Source organism: Microcebus murinus, chromosome 22 (assembly GCF_040939455.1).
Source record: "Microcebus murinus isolate Inina chromosome 22, M.murinus_Inina_mat1.0, whole genome shotgun sequence".
Lineage (NCBI taxonomy): Eukaryota > Metazoa > Chordata > Mammalia > Primates > Cheirogaleidae > Microcebus > Microcebus murinus.
This window is the reverse complement of record NC_134125.1, coordinates 20,705,756-20,724,509: the sequence shown is the minus strand read 5'-3', so window position 1 is coordinate 20,724,509 and position 18,754 is coordinate 20,705,756. Positions and strand designations below refer to the sequence as shown.

Sequence of the window (18,754 nt, the reverse complement as noted above, 5' to 3'; positions counted from 1 at the left end):
AGTTCAAAACCAGCCTGAGCAAGAGCGAGACCCCGTCTCTACTATAAATAGAAAGAAATTAATTGGCCAACTGATATATATATATATATAAAAAATTAGCCGGGCATGGTGGCGCATGCCTGTAGTCCCAGCTACCCGGGAGGCTGAGGCAGAAGGATCACTCGAGCCCAGGAGTTTGAGGTTGCTGTGAGCTAGGACGCCACGGCACTCACTCTAGCCTGGGCAACAAAGTGAGACTCTGTCTCAAAAAAAAAAAAAAAAAAAAAAAAAGCTCAAGCTCCAGAACTCAACCCACCTAAGCAAATTATTTAACCTCATGTTGCCTCAATTTCCTCATTTGTAAAATTGGAATGATTATAACTACCTCTGGGAATACTCCTAGACAATTAAATGAGTTAATACATGTAAATAACTTAGAGTAGTTAGTGCCTATCATACTTAAGTAAGCATTAACCTAATATAAACAAATGATAATAATCACTAGCTATGTAGCCTTCATTTCACCTTTGTTCACCACAATTCTGCCCTATTAGGTAAGTGGCCTAAATTAAGACCTATCTAGGCCGGGCGTGGTGGCTCACGCTTGTAATCCTAGCACTCTGGGAGGCTGAGGCAGGCGGATTGCTCAAGGTTAGGAGTTCAAAACCAGCCTGAGCGAGACCCTGTCTCTACTATAAAAATAGAAAGAAATTAATTGGCCAACTAATATATATATATATAATTAGCCGGGCATGGTGGCGCGTGCCTGTAGTCCCAGCTACTCAGGAGGCTGAGGCAGGAGGATTGCTTGAGCCCAGGAGTTTGAGGTTGCTGTGAGCTAGGCTGACGCCACGGCACTCACTCTAGCCTGGGCAACAAAAGCGAGACTCTGTCTCAAAAAAAAAAAAAAAAAAAAAGACCTATCTAGTAACATTATTCTATATTCCTATGACTCTACCCTGAATTGCACCTATTCAAATTGCAAAAGAAGGTTAAATATTATCCCAGTTGTATAAAAAAAGCCCCAAACAGTTAAATGACTTACCCAAAATAACAGTAACTTAAAGGCAGAGCCAAGATTAGAATCTGGTGTTTTGAGATTCCTTAAAACTTTGTTCCCGCCACAATTTTTAGCCCTCCATCAACTCCTTCCTTCCTAACAAATATACACTTATAACGTTCCAAAAAAACACTCCAATTTAATCATTTTTCAAATTCATTAAGCTATACATTTGTTTTATGCATTCTTCTATATTTTTTTAATCACATAATAAAGGTAAAATATGTTTCATCATTAAGTGTTTTCAAATACGAACAGAAGTAGTGGAGAAGGCATAGCAAAAGCTAAAAGTGAGGCCGGGCGCTGTGGCTCACGCCTGTAATCCTAGCTCTTGGGAGGCCGAGGCGGGCGGATTGCTCAAGGTCAGGAGTTCAAAACCAGCCTGAGCAAGAGCGAGACCCCGTCTCTACTATAAATAGAAAGAAATTAATTGGCCAACTGATATATATATAAAAAATTAGCCGGGCATGGTGGCACATGCCTGTAGTCCCAGCTACCCGGGAGGCTGAGGCAGAAGGATCACTCGAGCCCAGGAGTTTGAGGTTGCTGTGAGCTAGGACGCCACGGCACTCACTCTAGCCTGGGCAACAAAGCGAGACTCTGTCTCAAAAAAAAAAATAAATAAATAAATAAAAAAAATAAAAAAAATAAAAAAAATAAAAAAAAGCTAAAAGTGAAATTCAGCAGACTGTATTAAAATAATATGAGTGGGTTAAAGTTTTTAATTAATGTATCACACACACAAAGTGCACGTCTTAAGCGCACAACTCAATGATTCTTATAAACTGAACACAACCATGAAATTACAGCCCAGATCAAGATATAGAACATTACCAGGACTTCTACAATCTCTCCTGTCCTCTCTCCCAAAGATAAGCTATTCTTCTTCTGAGTTCCATTCCAATCTATTCCTGTTGTCAGTTTTTTAAACTTTATAAAAATGGAGTCACAAAGTATGTTCTCAAGCGTATGTTCTTTCATGAACACTTTAATTTTTTTTCTTCGAAACAAAATAGATAAGCCAGAGAGTAAGAAAAGTTCTATCAATACTATCAAAAATTCAAATATAAACCATAAATTATGAAAGCAAACTATTTCTCAAGCAATAAAATATCTAAGATATTAATTTATTTAAAGGCAAGTATAGCTGGCAATTCCTCTCTTTCCAATAAGATTATTAAGACAAATTTTCCAAGTTACTTTTAGTTGGAGAAAATAAAGAGACCCAAAATATTTCAAAAAATACATTATTCTTTCATCAGTAAAACTTGAATAACTTTTTTTAAAAGGGAAAGACAGCAAGAAAAAGAGTAGAGAAGTCATGAAAAAATTTCAGACCACAATTCTCTTAAAGCTACATTCTTTAGATTTTGCCCTTATAATATAGAAGAGTTGTCAATCAATTATAGCCAACACTAAACATCAAAAAAAAAAAATAAAAATGTAAATATCTGAAAAACTAGAACAGATAATTCCAATAGCATTTTGATAGCAACCGCAACAATATGTTTAAAGAAATAATGTTTCTATTTTATCCTGTGATCTCCTACTGCTAACCTACATCGTTTCTTTTTTTCTTGTTTTTGAGACAGAGTCTCACTCTGTTGCCTAGCTCACAGCAACCTCCAACTCCTGGGCTCAAGCAATCCTTCTGCCTCAGCCTCCCGAGTAGCTGGGACTACAGGCATGCACCACCATGCCCGGCTAATCTTTTCCATATGTGTTTAGTTGACCAATTAATTTCTTTCTATTTATAGTAGAGACGGGTCTCACTGTTGCTCAGGCTGGTTTGGAACTCCTGAGCTTGAGCAATCCTCCCGCCTCGGCCTCCCAGAGTGCTAGGATTACATGCATGAGCCACTGCGCCAGGCCAGGCCTACCTTTCTTCTTAGATTCAAATTCTCTATCTCCAAGCTCCTGCAGAACATTTTTATTTGGACATCTCCTGGCCTCAATGTTAAATGTATGAAGGGCTTCATTTTGGTCCTTTTCCAAAACCAACTCCTCCTCCAAATTCCCACATATCTGTACTATCATTATTCTCCTAGACCCAAAATCCATCAACTTTGAATCACTGCTTGTAACCAACCATTCAATTAGTCACAAATATTGGTATATTTCCTTTTTAAGGTGTCAACTAACAATGTTCCACCTTAATCCAACCACCTGAATTACCATTTTGCCACTACCTTAATTTTTTCCCACCACCTTAATTGAGGTCCTTATTACCTAATTCTAAGTACAAGTTGTTCACTGCTTTACAATCTTTGCCTGCTCCCACTTCTGCACACTGCCACCAGATCCATCTTTCTCAACACTGTCTTTCATGTCAAAAGCCAAAAGGGGTCAGTACAGACAGTAAAAAATTCCAACACTTTAATGATTTGATTCCAACAATCTGGAGCAAACACACTTTACAAACTTACCTTTAACTACTCTACATTCTATTTTATGCTAGCAAAACTAAAACTATTCCCCAAACACAATTCTGTGTGCCTTACCTATATAAACCTGGAACTCCTAGTCCCTCCTGTACAATTTTAATATATTAGTTGCTTTATATTATGAAGCTATCCATCTCAGCACCCCTTATGTAGTACCATTGTGAACAGACCTAAGTGAACAGATCAAGAATAAGAAAGTCACAAATAAATACACTGGCTTAAAAAATGTGCATATATATTATATGTAGCCTAATTAAAAACATGATACTACACGTAAAAAAATAAAAATAAATAAATATACTGGTTTAGCTTTAATACAAAAGCATTGATATTTATTGCATGCAATTCTATTCCCTAGGAATTTATTCTGCAGAATTATTTCTGTAAAAATAATCCTACAATTGTTCAAAAGAACAAATGCAATAATGTCCTTCACAGACAGCACTTTTTCTGATAAAAAAAAAAGATACTCAAAAAACCCTAGATCCATTAGTAAGAGACAAAGTAAATAACTGCAGAGGTAAAAAAGGTTTTTTTAAAAAAAAAACAGTCCTTAAAAATTAGATAAATCTATATTTTGTGATAGGGTAAAATACTTGTAATATACTATTACTACTGGGAGAAAAAAGCTAATTGTAAAACTAAAATATATATATATATATATATAGTTTGATCCTACTTAAGGAAAATTTTTACATATTTTTATATATTTGTTGAAAATCTGTGTTGTATGAAACAAGAGAAGGTTAGCACTCCCCTTGACAAGGATGGAAGAGGTTCTCAGGATAAATATAAAAAAAAAAAGAAGAAAGAAAGAAAGAAAGAAAGAAAGAAAGAAAGAAAGAAAGAAAGAAAGAAAGAAAGAAAGAAAGAAAGAAAGAAAGAAAGAAGGAAGAAGGAAGAAGGAAGAAGGAAGAAGGAAGAAGGAAGAAGGAAGAAGGAAGAAGGAGGAAGGAAGGAAGGAAGGAAGGAAGGAAGGAAGGAAGGAAGGAAGGAAGGAAGGAAGGAAGGAAGGAAGGAAACAACTATCAATGGATGACTAAAGGCCGGGCGCAGTGGCTCACACCCGTAATCCTAGCACTCTGGGAGGCCAAGGCTGGCGGATTGCTCAAGGTCAGGAGTTCGAAACCAGCCTGAGCAAGAACGAGACCCGTCTCTACTATAAACAGAAAGAAATTAATTGGCCAACTAATATATATTAAAAAACAAATTAGCCGGGCATGGTGACGCATGCCTGTAGTCCCAGCTACTCGGGAGGCTGAGGCAGCAGGATTGCTTGAACCCAGAAGTTTGAGGTTGCTGTGAGCTAGGCTGATGCCAAGGCACTCACTCTAGCCTGGACAACAAAGCAAGACTCTGTCTCAAAAAAAAAGGTGACTAAAATTGTGTTCTATTCATATAACAGAATACTACACAGCTATTAAAATTAATGAAGTAAACATACATGCATCAACATATATAAAATCTCAAGTTTTTCATATGTACCATATGTATTTGAAACGCAACAATACTACATGTTAAATATATACAGATATTCATAGGAAGAATATAAGAGCATGGGCTAGGAAAGATACATATCAATTTCTGCATAAGGAAATAGGCTCTAGGAGGAAGGCAAGAAGAACTCCAATTGTATTGATATTTTACTTTTTAAAAACAAATATAAATATATCTTTTGAGACAAATCTGAAAAGATGCAGACATCTATTAAATATATTAAATAAGCATCTATTAAATTAGATACAGGATGTTTGTTAAATCATTCTCCATATTTTTCTAAATTTTTTTTTTTTTTTTTTTTTTTTTTTTTGAGACAGAGTCTCGCCTTGTTGCCCAGGCTAGAGTGAGTGCCGTGGCGTCAGCCTAGCTCACAGCAACCTCAAACTCCTGGGCTCGAGTGATCCTTCTGCCTCAGCCTCCCGGGTAGCTGGGACTACAGGCATGCGCCACCATGCCCGGCTAATTTTATATATATATATATCAGTTGGCCAATTAATTTCTTTCTATTTATAGTAGAGATGGGGTCTCGCTCTTGCTCAGGCTGGTTTTGAACTCCTGACCTTGAGCAATCCGCCCGCCTCGGCCTCCCAAGAGCTAGGATTACAGGCGTGAGCCACAGCGCCCGGCCATATTTTTCTAAATTTTGAAATATTTAAATTTAACTTTTAAAAAAACAAGCCAGGGTTGTGGAATTTGGGGACAGAGGAAATTAGGCTTTGTAGATTTCTCTATGTGACTTTTTTTCCCCAACAAGACTGTTATTCTTTACTCTAAAATTTCTAACTAAAAAAACCCCCAAAATTTATACTAGTACCTGCCTTTATTACTTCAACTGCTCTGCAATGTTAATCTTATTCTTTAAAAGAATAATGTAACGGCAGATAATTACAAATGTCTTAACCCAGAAAGCTAATCTTTTTGAATGTTCCTCATTCACAAAACCGTTAAGTCACTACAAATGTGAAGTAAACATCAAAAGCTGACAAGCTCTACTTAAACCCTGAAGGATATATTACATAGATCTTCCTAAAACATCACCAGATGAGTATGTAAACTTATAGTGGCTCAACTCCCAGCTGTATATTATCTCCAAAACTCCAATAAGCCTATACTATCATAATAAAATAATTTGCCTAAGTATCTTCCAATTCATATCACATGTACAAAATCTGTATCACATCTAAATTGCTATAACCCCACTTGATATTTAAAAGTCAAACATATGCTACAGAACTTGCTCAAGACCACACTTAAGAAGCAAGAGAACTGGGAATCCCATGACCTTGGTTTCTTTGTTTTCTTTCGGCCATGGTAGTAACAAAAGGAGTCCTGTGTTTACAAAGTTCATAGAAACTAATTTTTTAAAGGTATCATTCATAATTCTCAATCAACTCATTAAGAAGAGAAAAACTACTTATAAGTCCTCTTGTGTTTAATTATGATTAAAGCTCAGACTATCTTCAGTCATAGTGGAGTTTACAATGAGAAAGTTCAAATCAGCTGGCCTGCTCCATTTCTCCCATATCACTTCCTATAGTTGCCACTCTGCTTAGGAACTGAAGCCAGTTAACCACCCACTTTCTCACTGTTGACTGTGACTGAAACAACTCAGGTATTCTTCAACAGGTGAATGCTTAAATGAACTGTGGTATAGTCACCCCATGGAATACAACTCAGCAATAAAAAGGAACAAATTATCAACAGATGCAATAACTTGCAAGGATCTCAAGAAAATTGTGCTGAATGAAAAAGCCAATCTCAAAGGGTTACATACAGTATGAATTCCTTTATATAACGTGCTTTTTTTTTTTTTTCTTTGAGACAGAGTCTCACTTTGTTGCCCAGGATAGAGTGAGTGTCGTGGCATCAGCCTAGCTCTCAGCAACCTCAGACTCCTGGGCTCGAGCAATCCTCCTGCCTCAGCCTCCCAAAGTGGCTGGGACCACAGGCATGTGCCACCATGCCCGGCTAATTTTTTCTATATATATTAGTTGACCAATTAATTTATTTCTATTTATGGTAGAGACAGGGTCTCGCTCTTGCTCAGGCTGGTTTCAAACTCCTGATCTTGAGCAATCCGCCCGCCTCGGCCTCCCAGAGTGCTAGGATTACAGGTGTGAGCCACCGCGCCCAGCCTATATAACATGTTTTAAATAACAAAATCATATAGATGAGGAATAGATTCTTGCTTGCCAGTGGTTAGTGATGAGGGGGGTATGTAATGGATGGGTGCAAATACCAAGAGATAGCATGAGGGACATCTTTGTGGTGATGGAATAGTTTTGCATCTCAATCATGATGATGATTATACAAATCTACACAAATGATAAAATTGTATAGAATGATACACACATTCACAAACAGAGCATATGTAAAACTGGTGAAATCTGAATAAGCTCTGTGGATTGTACTAATGCCAGTTTCCCAGTTGTGTAAGAGGTAACATCATAAAATCGGGTGAAGGGTCACAGGAACCCCCTTTACATTTTGTTGCAACTTCCTGTGAATCTAAAATTATTTCATTCTTCTGCCAGCTCAGATAAATAATTTCAAAATAAAGTTCTTTTTAAAAAAGACTTTTAAAATAGCAGTTTTTCCAAATTATAAAAATAATACATGATCATTATAGAAAAACTAGGACACTATAAAAAATAGGAAGCAGAAAAGTCTCATTATCCCACCATACAGAAATTAATCACTACTAATATTTCCATTCATGTCCTTGCAGAGTCTCTCCTGTATAAAAGGGTTATTAGTTCATTCACCAAAGAGGATTTTAAATACTGCAGAACAAGCAGCACACTAGCTCTTTGGAAGATTAACTTTCTTCAGTGTTTTCTAAGTCAGTCAGACCCCTGTGTACAGGGAAGTAGAACAACACAGGTGGGCCAAATGAGGTGGCTCGCACCTATAATCCTAGCATTCTGGGAGGCCGAGGCAGGATGATCGCTTGAGGACAGGAGTTGAGTCCAGCCTGAGTATGAGGGAAATCCTGTCTCCACTAAAAATAGAAAAAATTAGCCAGAGGTGGTGGAGCGCACCTATAGTCCCAAGCTACTCAGGAGGCTCAGGCAGGAGGAGTTTGAGGTTGCTGTGAGTTAGGCTGATGCCATGGCACTCTAGCCTGGGTGACAGAATGACACTCTGTCTCAAAAAATAAAAAAATAAATAAATTTAAAAAAATTTTAAGGCTGGGCACGGTGGCTCAGGCCTGTAATCCTAGCACTCTGGGAGGCCAAGGCAGGAGGACTGCTCAAGGTCAGGAGTTCAAAAAAAGCCTGAGCAAGAGCAAGACCCCGTCTCTACTATAAATAGAAAGAAATTAATTGGCCAACTAATATATAGACAAAAAATTAGCCAGGCATGGTGGTGCATGCCTGTAGTCCCACTCAAGAGGCTGAGGCAGCAGGACTGCTTGAGCCCAGGAGTTTGAGGTTGCTGTGAGCTAGACTGACACCATGGAACTCACTCTAGCCTGGGCAACAAAACGAGATGCTGTCTCAAAAAATAAATAAATAAAATAGTTTAAAAAAAATTTTTATAAAGAGAATGACACAGGTGAGGGGAATCTTACTTGTTCCTTTTCATTCACCCCCAGCAAACCATGGAGACCATGTTTTGAGAGCCATTATATATGCAAAGACCAACTAATGAGTATGTTTCCTTTTTAAACAGCAGTCTACGACATAAATAATACATATACACACATATATAGTCTTGCCAGTAAGAGTGATACACACAGTAAAAGGAATTACATCAAGACTTTTTTGTTACCTGGAAAATATCTTAAGAGAAAGTAAAGGGATGTCTGAAAGGTTGATCTAAAATTAATGACCTCTCCCACAAAAATACTTTGTGTGCACATCAGACTGAAGGAACAATCTACAGAAAATTTAAGTGTTGGTTTTACAATACTATAACTTATTTACATGTGTAAATAAATAATAGTTTAAACAGTTAGTCTATAAATATTGATAGCTTTACTCTATACAAGGCAGTGTATTAGGTGCTAAGGAGAGAGGGAAAGAAAAGCCACCTATCCCTACCTCAGCAGCATTTTCAGCCTATCTCTTTAAATATGATGTCAAACATTAGGCATGTAGCCTCAAGCAACTCACAACAGCCCTAATTAAATGATGGTCTCAAATCCATGTGATGATCTAAGATGTATCTGAAAGTACCTTATAAACTGTGTTACCTAAGGTAAAGGGATATCTGGCCTTTTGTCCAAAACACTGTATATACCAAATATCTTCAATATAAATTCTCTCATTTCTTTTACTGGCAAAATATAATCACTCAAATTGCTTAATATAATCTCTTTTCACGATCTCTAAGATTTTAATATTATCTTCCTGTGACAATGACCCATATGAAATAACTGAAATTAAGTTCCCCATGATAAGGGGAGACAGATTCATTTTTTCTAGTACAAAAAACTAAAATAAGATTAAGCCCGGCATGGTTACTCATGCCACTGAGTAGGGAGGATCACTTGAGACCAGGAGTTCCAAGATCAGCCTGGGCAACACAGCAAAACCCCACCTTTACAAAAAACTTAAAAATTAGCTTGGCATGGTGGTGCATGCCTGTAGTCCCAGCTATTCAGAAGGCTGAAACAGGAGTAACACTTGAGCTCAGGAGTTCCATGCTGCAGTGAGCTATGATTGCATCACTGCACTCCAGTGTGGGAACAAAGTGAGACCCTATCTCAAAAGAAAGCAAGAAAGAAAGGGGGGGGAGGGAGAGAGGGGGGGAAGGAAAAGAAAGAAAAGAAAAGAAAAGAAAAGAAAAGAAAAGAAAAGAAAAGAAAAGAAAAGAAAAGAAAAGAAAAGAAAAGAAAAGAAAAGAAAAGAAAAGAGAAAAGCACTGTTTCCTGATTTCTTAACTTAAGTGGGGTGAGTAGCCATAAGAAAAAAGTTATCTTCTAATCTAAAAATCATCAAGGAAAGTTTCAGCCCAAGAAAGCATTCCTAAAATGTTACAGGCTCAGGCTCTTCCAAATGGAGTTAGAGTGACAGGTTAATTGTGGTACTTTGCAAGCAAAGGAAAGCAAGTAGCAATTATTCATCCTTTCACTCAGTCCCTAAGACTTAAGCGCTTAAAAAACAGGGATATACATTATAATAAAACTGCTTTCCATAAAGCATGAATTTTTTAAAACATACTCTATACAATATCAATCCTTCATATCTAAGAGAAGTAGACTATTTAGATCGTTTCCTAACCTATGATTTGTCCTTTTCAAATTCTGCCACCTTAACAATGACAAAAAGTATCAAAATGATACTTTAAGTTTATATTTGCCAGTATTGCACATATGACTCCCAAGAGCACCGGACATTTAAAAAACGATCATAATCCAACAAAACTGGACCATTGCAAAACTAGTGAAATGCCCAAAAACAATATTCCATAAATGTCCAATATTAAAGCTTAAGAATCTAAAATAGTGTGGTATCCAAAGCAGACTATAATATATCTCAAAGAGTATCCCAGATGTTCTACTGGGATAAAGGAGAAAATTTCTGAACTTTATGTTTACTTTTCATCCTTGTTAATAACTTTTTTGGTTTATATTTCACAGAATACCCAATAAGCAGTTACTATATGTAGACTTATAAATTAAATACCTAAAAATTGAGGATTAATGCTCAATTTTTTTTTTAAGAGATGGGGCCCAGTTATGTTGCCTGGGCTGGAGTGCAGCAGCTATTCACAGACATGATCACTGCACACTACAGCCTCGAACTACTGGCCTCAAGCATCCTCCTCCCTCAGCCTCCTGAGTAGCTGGGACTATAGGACCATGCCACTCACTGCACCTGGCCTAATGCTCAAAATTTTTTACTGATGGGATGAGCAACCAAAAAGTTTGAAGACATCTAGTCTAAATCATTTCCTTGTCATTGAACTTTCATTTTTACCAGTCCCTCCATAGAGTTAAGTTGTAGAGGTTAAGTTCCAATGCTGAGAAAAGAACAAAAGAAAAACTATTTCTAACTATTTTAAATTCCCAAGAAGCTAAAGAAGGTAAATCAGAAGCAAGAATTTATGGAATGTGACACCAATATGCTATTGATAGAAGTTTAAAATAGACATTCTAGCTACAAAGCACCTTGAGTATATCCAAATTTAACACATATCCTTTGACCTGACATGCCCATTATTAAGAATTTATCCTAAGGAAATAACAGCACAATTGTATAAAAATGTCCAAACAAGTCCATCACAGCACTGGTTTAAGAAAAAAATTGTCATGTCCATTAACAGGGAATTGCTATAAACTATGATGCATCCATATTATAGAACACTAAAAATCCATTAACAGAATATCAATTTCACATGGAAAGATGCTCTTTAAGTATTTCAATAGACAATGTATTTAAATACTGGGTCCAGTAGCTAGCACCTGTAATCCCAGCTACTCAGAAGGCTGAGGCAGCTGGCTAGCTTGAGCCCAGGAGTTCAAGACCAGCCAGGACAACACCACAGCAAGACTCTCATCTCTTTAAAAAATATATATATAGTATATATATTTATAATTTTAACATATTAATATCAATATAATATAAATATTATATATCAATGTTGATATTGATATATAATATCGATATCAATATATAATATTGATATTTACATAACATATAAATGTTATATATTTAAATATAATTTTATGTTATGTATTTATATAATATATAAAATAAATATATTCACATATAATAAATATATTTATATATATATAATGCATAAGGAAAAAAAATCAAACATTATATCCAAGTGTGATTGTAAATTATCTCTACTTTTTTATTCTCCTGGGTTGTTTCAAGCGTTTTTTGGTTTGGGGTTTTTTTGAGTTTTTTAATACTGAGTATATTCTGTAGCTTTCATAATTAGAAATAATTTCACTTTGAAAATAAAAATGAGATTAAGTTAAAACTCTTTTTTAACTCATTATTATTATTGTCCTGTATCACTTGCAAAACTCTTTATAAACACTCTGCTTTCCCATGTGGTTTGTGGAATTAGTCTAAATACTTAACAATTATATATTTGGTTTATCTTATAAAAAATCATAGGTATAGAAGAAATAACAACCCTATTTCAAGCTAACTATCTTGTCTGTATACCAATTCTTTCCAATTATATCAGAATTTATCAATATAATTTCCTTACATTTTGCCAGATTATCGCTCTATGAATAATTCACAGAACCAAATGAATTTCTATTTCTCTTCTGCAACTAAATTATAAAAGCATTAGCTACTAAAAAAATTAGATTTAAACTCCAGATAAATGAAATCAGAAAAGCCTGCTACCCTCTCACATAATAGAATCATGTTGAACATTGTGTGAAGACTCAAATGGGCACATAATAGATCCAAGCCTGGACATATGCAAGATGATGCTCTGTAGTAGTCAGCAACAAGATAATACCTCTGTGGTTACCAAGTATTCCATCTTAAGGGAAAAAAGTACTTAAGAATATTAGCATAAGTTTATGTGCCTTGTTCATTACATCAACAATTTGTAACAAAACTAGGAGGTATTTCACTATTAGCAGAATAGCTTTAAGGTAATCCGACTTCACAATTTTCTTCTGTTTTTTCATTTGTTTTATGACTTACTATCTCGTAGACATTCTACCTTCATTGCCTAGGTACCATGTCCCTAAACAATGGCTTTCAAAGTTTTACCACAGCCCATAAGAAAAAATGCATTTTAAATTGCAACCAAGTACACATAACATATATTTAAGAAGAAACAAGTTTCCCAAATCAATACTTCCTTTTACGTTATGCAATATATTGATATATTCTTTTTTAATGCTTTTTTTTAAATAACCATATTGATTTCATTACTTTATGACAGTGCCACCTGCTATTTAGAAAACACAGCCCTAAAACTTTACACAGAATGTGCTAAGCTCCTCTCTCCTACCACCTTCCACCATGGCTCCAACATAAGAAAATAGGTGAAGTTTAGCATATCTATTCCAAAGTATATACCTTGGATAAATGTGAAACATCCCAGGTCACTCCGAAGCCAATGCAGCACTGTGACTAATACTACTATTGGCAGACAGGATGCAAGTGCTAAACGTCTCTCCAGGCAAAGTACTGAAGCAGACTGCCGTATCATCGACATTAGTAAATTCTGCACTTGACAACATGTATCAGGTTACCACTGTTCTACAAGCCAACCCTTCAAGAAAAAATAGAATTCTAATACAACAGGATTCTAACACCATCTCCTTACATTTTAACATTGCTTTTCATATACACCGTTTCATTGGATCTCCCTGACAGTCTACTGAGTTAAGTAGACAGGTTGCTCTTCTTCCTTTTGCTAATGAGGGAACTGGAGCTCAGAGGGGTTATGTGGCTTTGCCAGAAACAACAGGGCTAATGAAAAACACAACCCAGTCTTGAACCCAAGACTTACCAGCCTATCCATTCTCTTGCTACAATTGTCATTTTTAATATATAATACAAATATGAACTTAAAAGGCATATTAAGTTTCTAGATACAAAAGTGAAGATGAAAGTATGACACCAGTGGGCATCATAAAATTAAGATTAAAAATAGCTAGGCAGGCCGGGCGCGGTGGCTCACGCCTGTAATCCTAGCTCTCTGGGAGGCCGAGGCGGGTGGATTGCTCGAGGTCAGGAGTTCGAAACCAGCCTGAGCAAGAGCGAGACCCCGTCTCTACTATAAATAGAAAGAAATTAATTGGCCAACTAATACATATAGGAAAAAAAAAGCCGGGCATGGTGGCGCATGCCTGTAGTCCCAGCTACTTGGGAGGCTGAGGCAGGAGGATTGCTTGAGCCCAGGAGTTTGAGGTTGCTGTGAGCTAGGCTGACGCCACGGCACTCACTCTAGCCTGGGCAACAAAGTGAGACTCTGTCTCAAAAAAAAAAAAAAAAAAAAAAAAAATAGCTAGGCAGAGGATGGGCACAGTGGCTCATGCCTGTACTCCTGTAATCCTAGTACTTTGGGAGGCCAAGGCTGGAGGATCGCTTGAGGCCAGGAATTCAACATAAGCCTGAGCAACATAGTAAGACCCTGTCTCTAACAAAAATAGAAAAATTAGCTGGGTGCAGTGGCACGCACCTGTAGTCCCGGCTACTTAGGAGACAATGCAGGAGGACCCTGTCTCAAAAAATATTAAAATAAATAAATAACAAGGAGGCCAGGCGCAGTGGCTCACACCTGTAATCCTAACACTCTGGGAGGCCAAGGTGGGAGGACCGCTTGAGGTCAGGAGTTTGAGACCAGCCTGAGCAGGAGTAAGAGTCTCTACAAAAGTTAGACACAGGGTGTGGTAACATGTGCCGGTAGTCCTAGCTACTCAGGAGGATGAGGCAGGAGGATCACTTGAGCCCTGGAGTTTGAGGTTGCAGTGAGCTATGATGACGCCACTACACTCTAGCTGGGGTGACAAAGTGAGACTCTGTCTCAAAAAAATGACTTGTTAACATTAATAACTTTGGTAGCCTCTAAAATTTCTGGGAGTCCTGGTTTAATCCAATATGGATTTGATCTTGTACTTTGTCTTAAATCAATGTTTCACTGATTATGAAATTACATGTATAAATTCACCACAGAAAATTACAGAAGTGGGTGGTCTGTAAGGAACAACTAGCCACTAAATTGCACAAACTTCCCCCAAACCATTCTTAGTCTTGTGGCTTCACACTAAATTATGAAGTTCCTTATGTGAAACTCAATTTTATTTCAACACTGAGTGAATTACAACAGCATAAGCATGTTGTTTCTGCATAATACTTGCAACATACATTCAATTTCCAGAGCACTTCTGAACACTGTCTAAAATCTATAAGCTGAAAGCAGAACTCGAGACAGAATGTTGTTTCTTTTAAACAAAAAAGGTTCACCCACCTATATGAGATGAATATCAAATAACATAATTAGAAATTATTAAAGATCTGCAGAATCAAGCTGGAGAAGCTACTTGAGGTCAAAGACTATAGGCCATTTTCTTTTTTTTTTGGAGACAGAGTATCACTCTATTGCCCAGGCTAGAGTGCCGTCATATCAGCCTAGCTCACAGCAACCTCAAACTCCTAGGCTTAGGCAATCCTTCTGCCTCAGCCTCCTGGGTAGCTGGGACTACAGGCATGCGCCACCATGCTCGGCTAATTTTTCTACATATTTTTAGTTGTCCAGCTAATTTCTTTCTATTTTTAGTAGAGACAGGGTCTCACTCTTGCTTAAGCTTGTCTCAAACTCCTGAGCTCAAGCGATCCTCCTGCCTCGGCCTCCCAGAGTGCTAGGATTACAGGCAAGAGCCACTGCGCCGGGCCTTATAGGCCTTTAATTGTATAGATGAGGAAACTGAAGCCCAGAGAAGTTAAGTGACATTCCCAACAGCAATTAATGACACAGATGGAATCAGAATCTGTCTGCCAATTCAGAACTTCCCATTACTCTACACTACCTCTGCATTTAATAAAACGAGCTCTTAAAATAATTCACTAACAGGCTAGGTGCAGTGGCTCACACCTGTAATCCTAGCACTCTGGGAGGCCGAGGCAAGTGGATTGCTCAAGCTCAGGAGTTCGAAATCAGCCTGAGAAAAAGCGAGATCCTGTCTCTACTAAAAATAGAAAGAAATTAATTGGCCAACTAAAAATACATAGAAAAAATTAGCCGGGTATGGTGGCACATGCCTGTAGTCCCAGCTACTCAGGAGGCTGAGGCAGAAGGATTGCTTGAGCTCAGAAGTTTGAGGTTACTGTGAGCTAGGCTGACACCACAGCACTCTAGCACAGGCAATAGAGTGACACTCTGTCTCAAAAAAAAAAGAAAAATTAACTAACACTAAAAAACCTAATTGCATTAAGACTCAAAAACAAGGGACAGGATAGTATTCACTGACAGTCTTTAGAAGATGGAATCTCTTAAAAGAATCTCAAAAGTTCCAAGCAAGCACTAAAAACTGGTTCTTTAATCCAGCGCAAGATATCAAGCAGTTTTTAATAACTAATGCTGATATCAACTACCGTAACTGTTCTTCTTCCCATATCAATACTATCCATTTACTCAAAAAATATGAGAGCATAGAATATGCTGAGAAGTGTACTGGGGACATCACGAAACAGACAGACATGGCCTCTGGCTCTTGTAGTGGACAGCTGGGTGCACCTCTCTAAAAATACTACTTTATGATTTGACAGGATATTTACCAAACTCTTTCACTACCTTACATAACTATAACAATACTTTCTTCCAAACTTAGAACAACGCTCACCATACATGAAACATGAATACTTCCTCTGGTAACTCAGCATTCTACTTAACCACAGAAGGTGTGAAGGTGTTAATCAGAACTACAGCAGATTTTTAAACTGACTTTACCACTCCTCCTGGCCTAGGGCAAATTTCAAGAACTTTTCACAATCCACTGTAAATCTTCCTGGTTCACAACCCAAGTCACAAATGACTTAACACACCTATCCTATCCTCCACTTTACTAGAAACCTGAGTCACATAGTTTAGGAGCAACCATGATATTGGGATGTTGGGAAGCAATTTTAGTGGACCCCTTTGTGATCCAGAAGCAGCCTCTCCTTCTCTGCTTTTCCTCTGGATTTCTCAATGTATCTCTGGGTGCCATATATCTCCACTTAAGCAGCATCTAATTTTACCAAGTATGTTTCTAATGACTTGTGCACAAATAACTTTAACTAGGTAACCACTGACTAAAGAACCTGGCCTGAGCTGAAAAACTAAGATTCTCCTATGTCTTGCCATTAACTACAAGTGGGACTGCACCACTGTATTGGTCACTTGCACTGCTCTGGGTCACCTGAAAGAAAAGGGAGGTAATCAGGGGCCTTCATAGACAGCCAATTTAAATTCTAGAACTCTCCAAATTTAGTTTAATATCACATACCATAGTGGGTTTACTCAAAACAGTGTCATTCTGTAAACTCGTCTTCCCACCAAGCCACAGGCCCTAGAAGGGAAGTCGTTCTTCAAGCCATCAGTGTCTCTCGCCCTACTAAAACAGCCCTGCATCTGAAAGGGGTAGGTCTGTGTCACCTCTCCATGGACAAATAACAAACACTTTACATCTCCTGTAATTCAACCCAGGCCTTTGACAGCATTATGGTTCACGTTATGAGAAACTAAGCCGACCCTCAACTAGAAGAGTATGTGCACTGTTTTTTGTGTATGTGCGATGGTTGGGAATAAACAGATTATCAGCTAACAAAGTGGATGTTAAGATACTAAAACAGTAAGAATTTAGGGCTGGGTCTAGAGAAGACACCTGAAAATCAATACCTAATAGCAGCCAATGCGCAAACTCATACAAGTGAGATTATCAGATTCCAGAGGAGTGCCTATTAAAGTGGCCATAAAATCTACTGCATAATTTTGAGATAAGTTTTCTAGCCCAAAGTACAACCAACAATATCATCTTATGCGTCCCGAGATGCAATATATCAAGCAAAATTTCTACCCGAGAAATAACAATGTAATCTTTACGGAGCTGTTTCACCAGTGACCAATGTTCCCAGAGCTCCCTCAACCGCCCCCGAACCATCTTTCCCACCCGAGTAATACCAGGTCAGAAGGATGCCCTGCTGCACAGTCAGGCGGCCACTCCTCCTTCCCACAAGGCCCGGGCTGCACCGCTCGCCCCAGGACTGCCATGGCCCCCAACCTCTGGCCTCTTGCCACCGTAGCCCCCCACAGACCCGATCGGGGGCAAAGGGCGCACACCCACCTCCCGAGGGTCTGTGGACATTTCCCCCGATGCTCCTGGCGTAATGCCCCACACCCTTAGCCCCACCGGCCTGTTCCCCGCCAGGTCCGGGAAGGCCGCCGGCGCCCGGGACCCCGCCTCCCCCGCGCCCAGGGTCCGGGCCGAGCCCAGCCTCTGTGTTCCCACTCCCACTCCCTGCGCCTCCCTCTGGCGGCGGCGCGGCCACCCTGGACACCCCTACCGGGGCCCTGACTGCAGTCCCTAACGCCCCGCGGGCCGTCGCCGCCTCAGAGGGTGACAGCCGCCGCGCCGGGGTAGAGGCCGGCCCCTCCTCCAGCCCCTCCTCACACCCCGAAGAGACGGGGCGGGGGTGGGCTTCTTACCGAGCGGCAGGACATGGCGAGGCCCGCCACGGCACGGCCTCCTCCGCCACCCCAGGAGGCTCCCAGCCAGGGCTGGCGGGGAGCAGCGCCTGGGCCACTGGACCGTGGTATCCGACTGCTTCGCCGCCGCCGCTGCCGCCTTCTCACAACCACAACAACATGGCGGCAGCGGCCACACAGAGCGCGCTCCCGACGCCGAACCGGGCCGCGAGCGGGGACGCGCGCGCACGCTCAGGCGCTCAGCCGGCGGGTCGGGGAAAAGGGGGCGGGCCGCTACGAGTTGGACAGGGGCGGGGCCTGGGCTGCTGGTCACGCCCCAGGAGGTGGGCGGGGCTGCAGAGAAGCCGAATTCTCCTGGCGCGGGAGAGGCCGGCGGAGCACCTCATAGCCAAGGAAGGAGGATTACATGGGAGATGGGCGGAAGAGGAGCGGTAACAAAAAAATCAGAAAGAAATAAACCAGAAGTGGTCCTACAGATATTTAGGAGGCATCTTTTTCAAGCTCTGTAACCCTGGGCAAGACACGGCTCACTTTATTTACCAGGAAAAATAGAATAATAGTGGTACCTTTCACTTGCAATTGTGGTCAGAATAAAACTAATTTAATATAAGGCATGTAAATATAGTGTGCTAGGGATCATACTCAGAAT

General features: G+C 39.3%; 1 protein-coding gene and 1 pseudogene across 8 annotated transcripts in view; one reads left to right on the top strand and one right to left on the bottom strand.

The window, feature by feature from the left end:
* The window catches only part of MTMR3 (myotubularin related protein 3), a 134,506-nt gene extending 116,207 nt beyond the window's left edge, over nt 1-18,299 (bottom strand). For 6 of the 8 annotated variants that reach the window (XM_012763878.2, XM_012763879.3, XM_012763882.2 and 3 more), the window contains exon 1: nt 18,106-18,299. The gene's annotated coding sequence lies outside the window, so the exon portion shown is untranslated. The remainder of the gene's footprint in view (nt 1-18,105) is intronic. The other 2 variants (XM_012763881.3, XM_012763885.3) reach the window with 1 other exon arrangement.
* On the top strand, nt 4,207-4,264 carry LOC142863810 (uncharacterized; annotated as a pseudogene).
* Nucleotides 18,300-18,754: the final 455 nt, after the last annotated feature.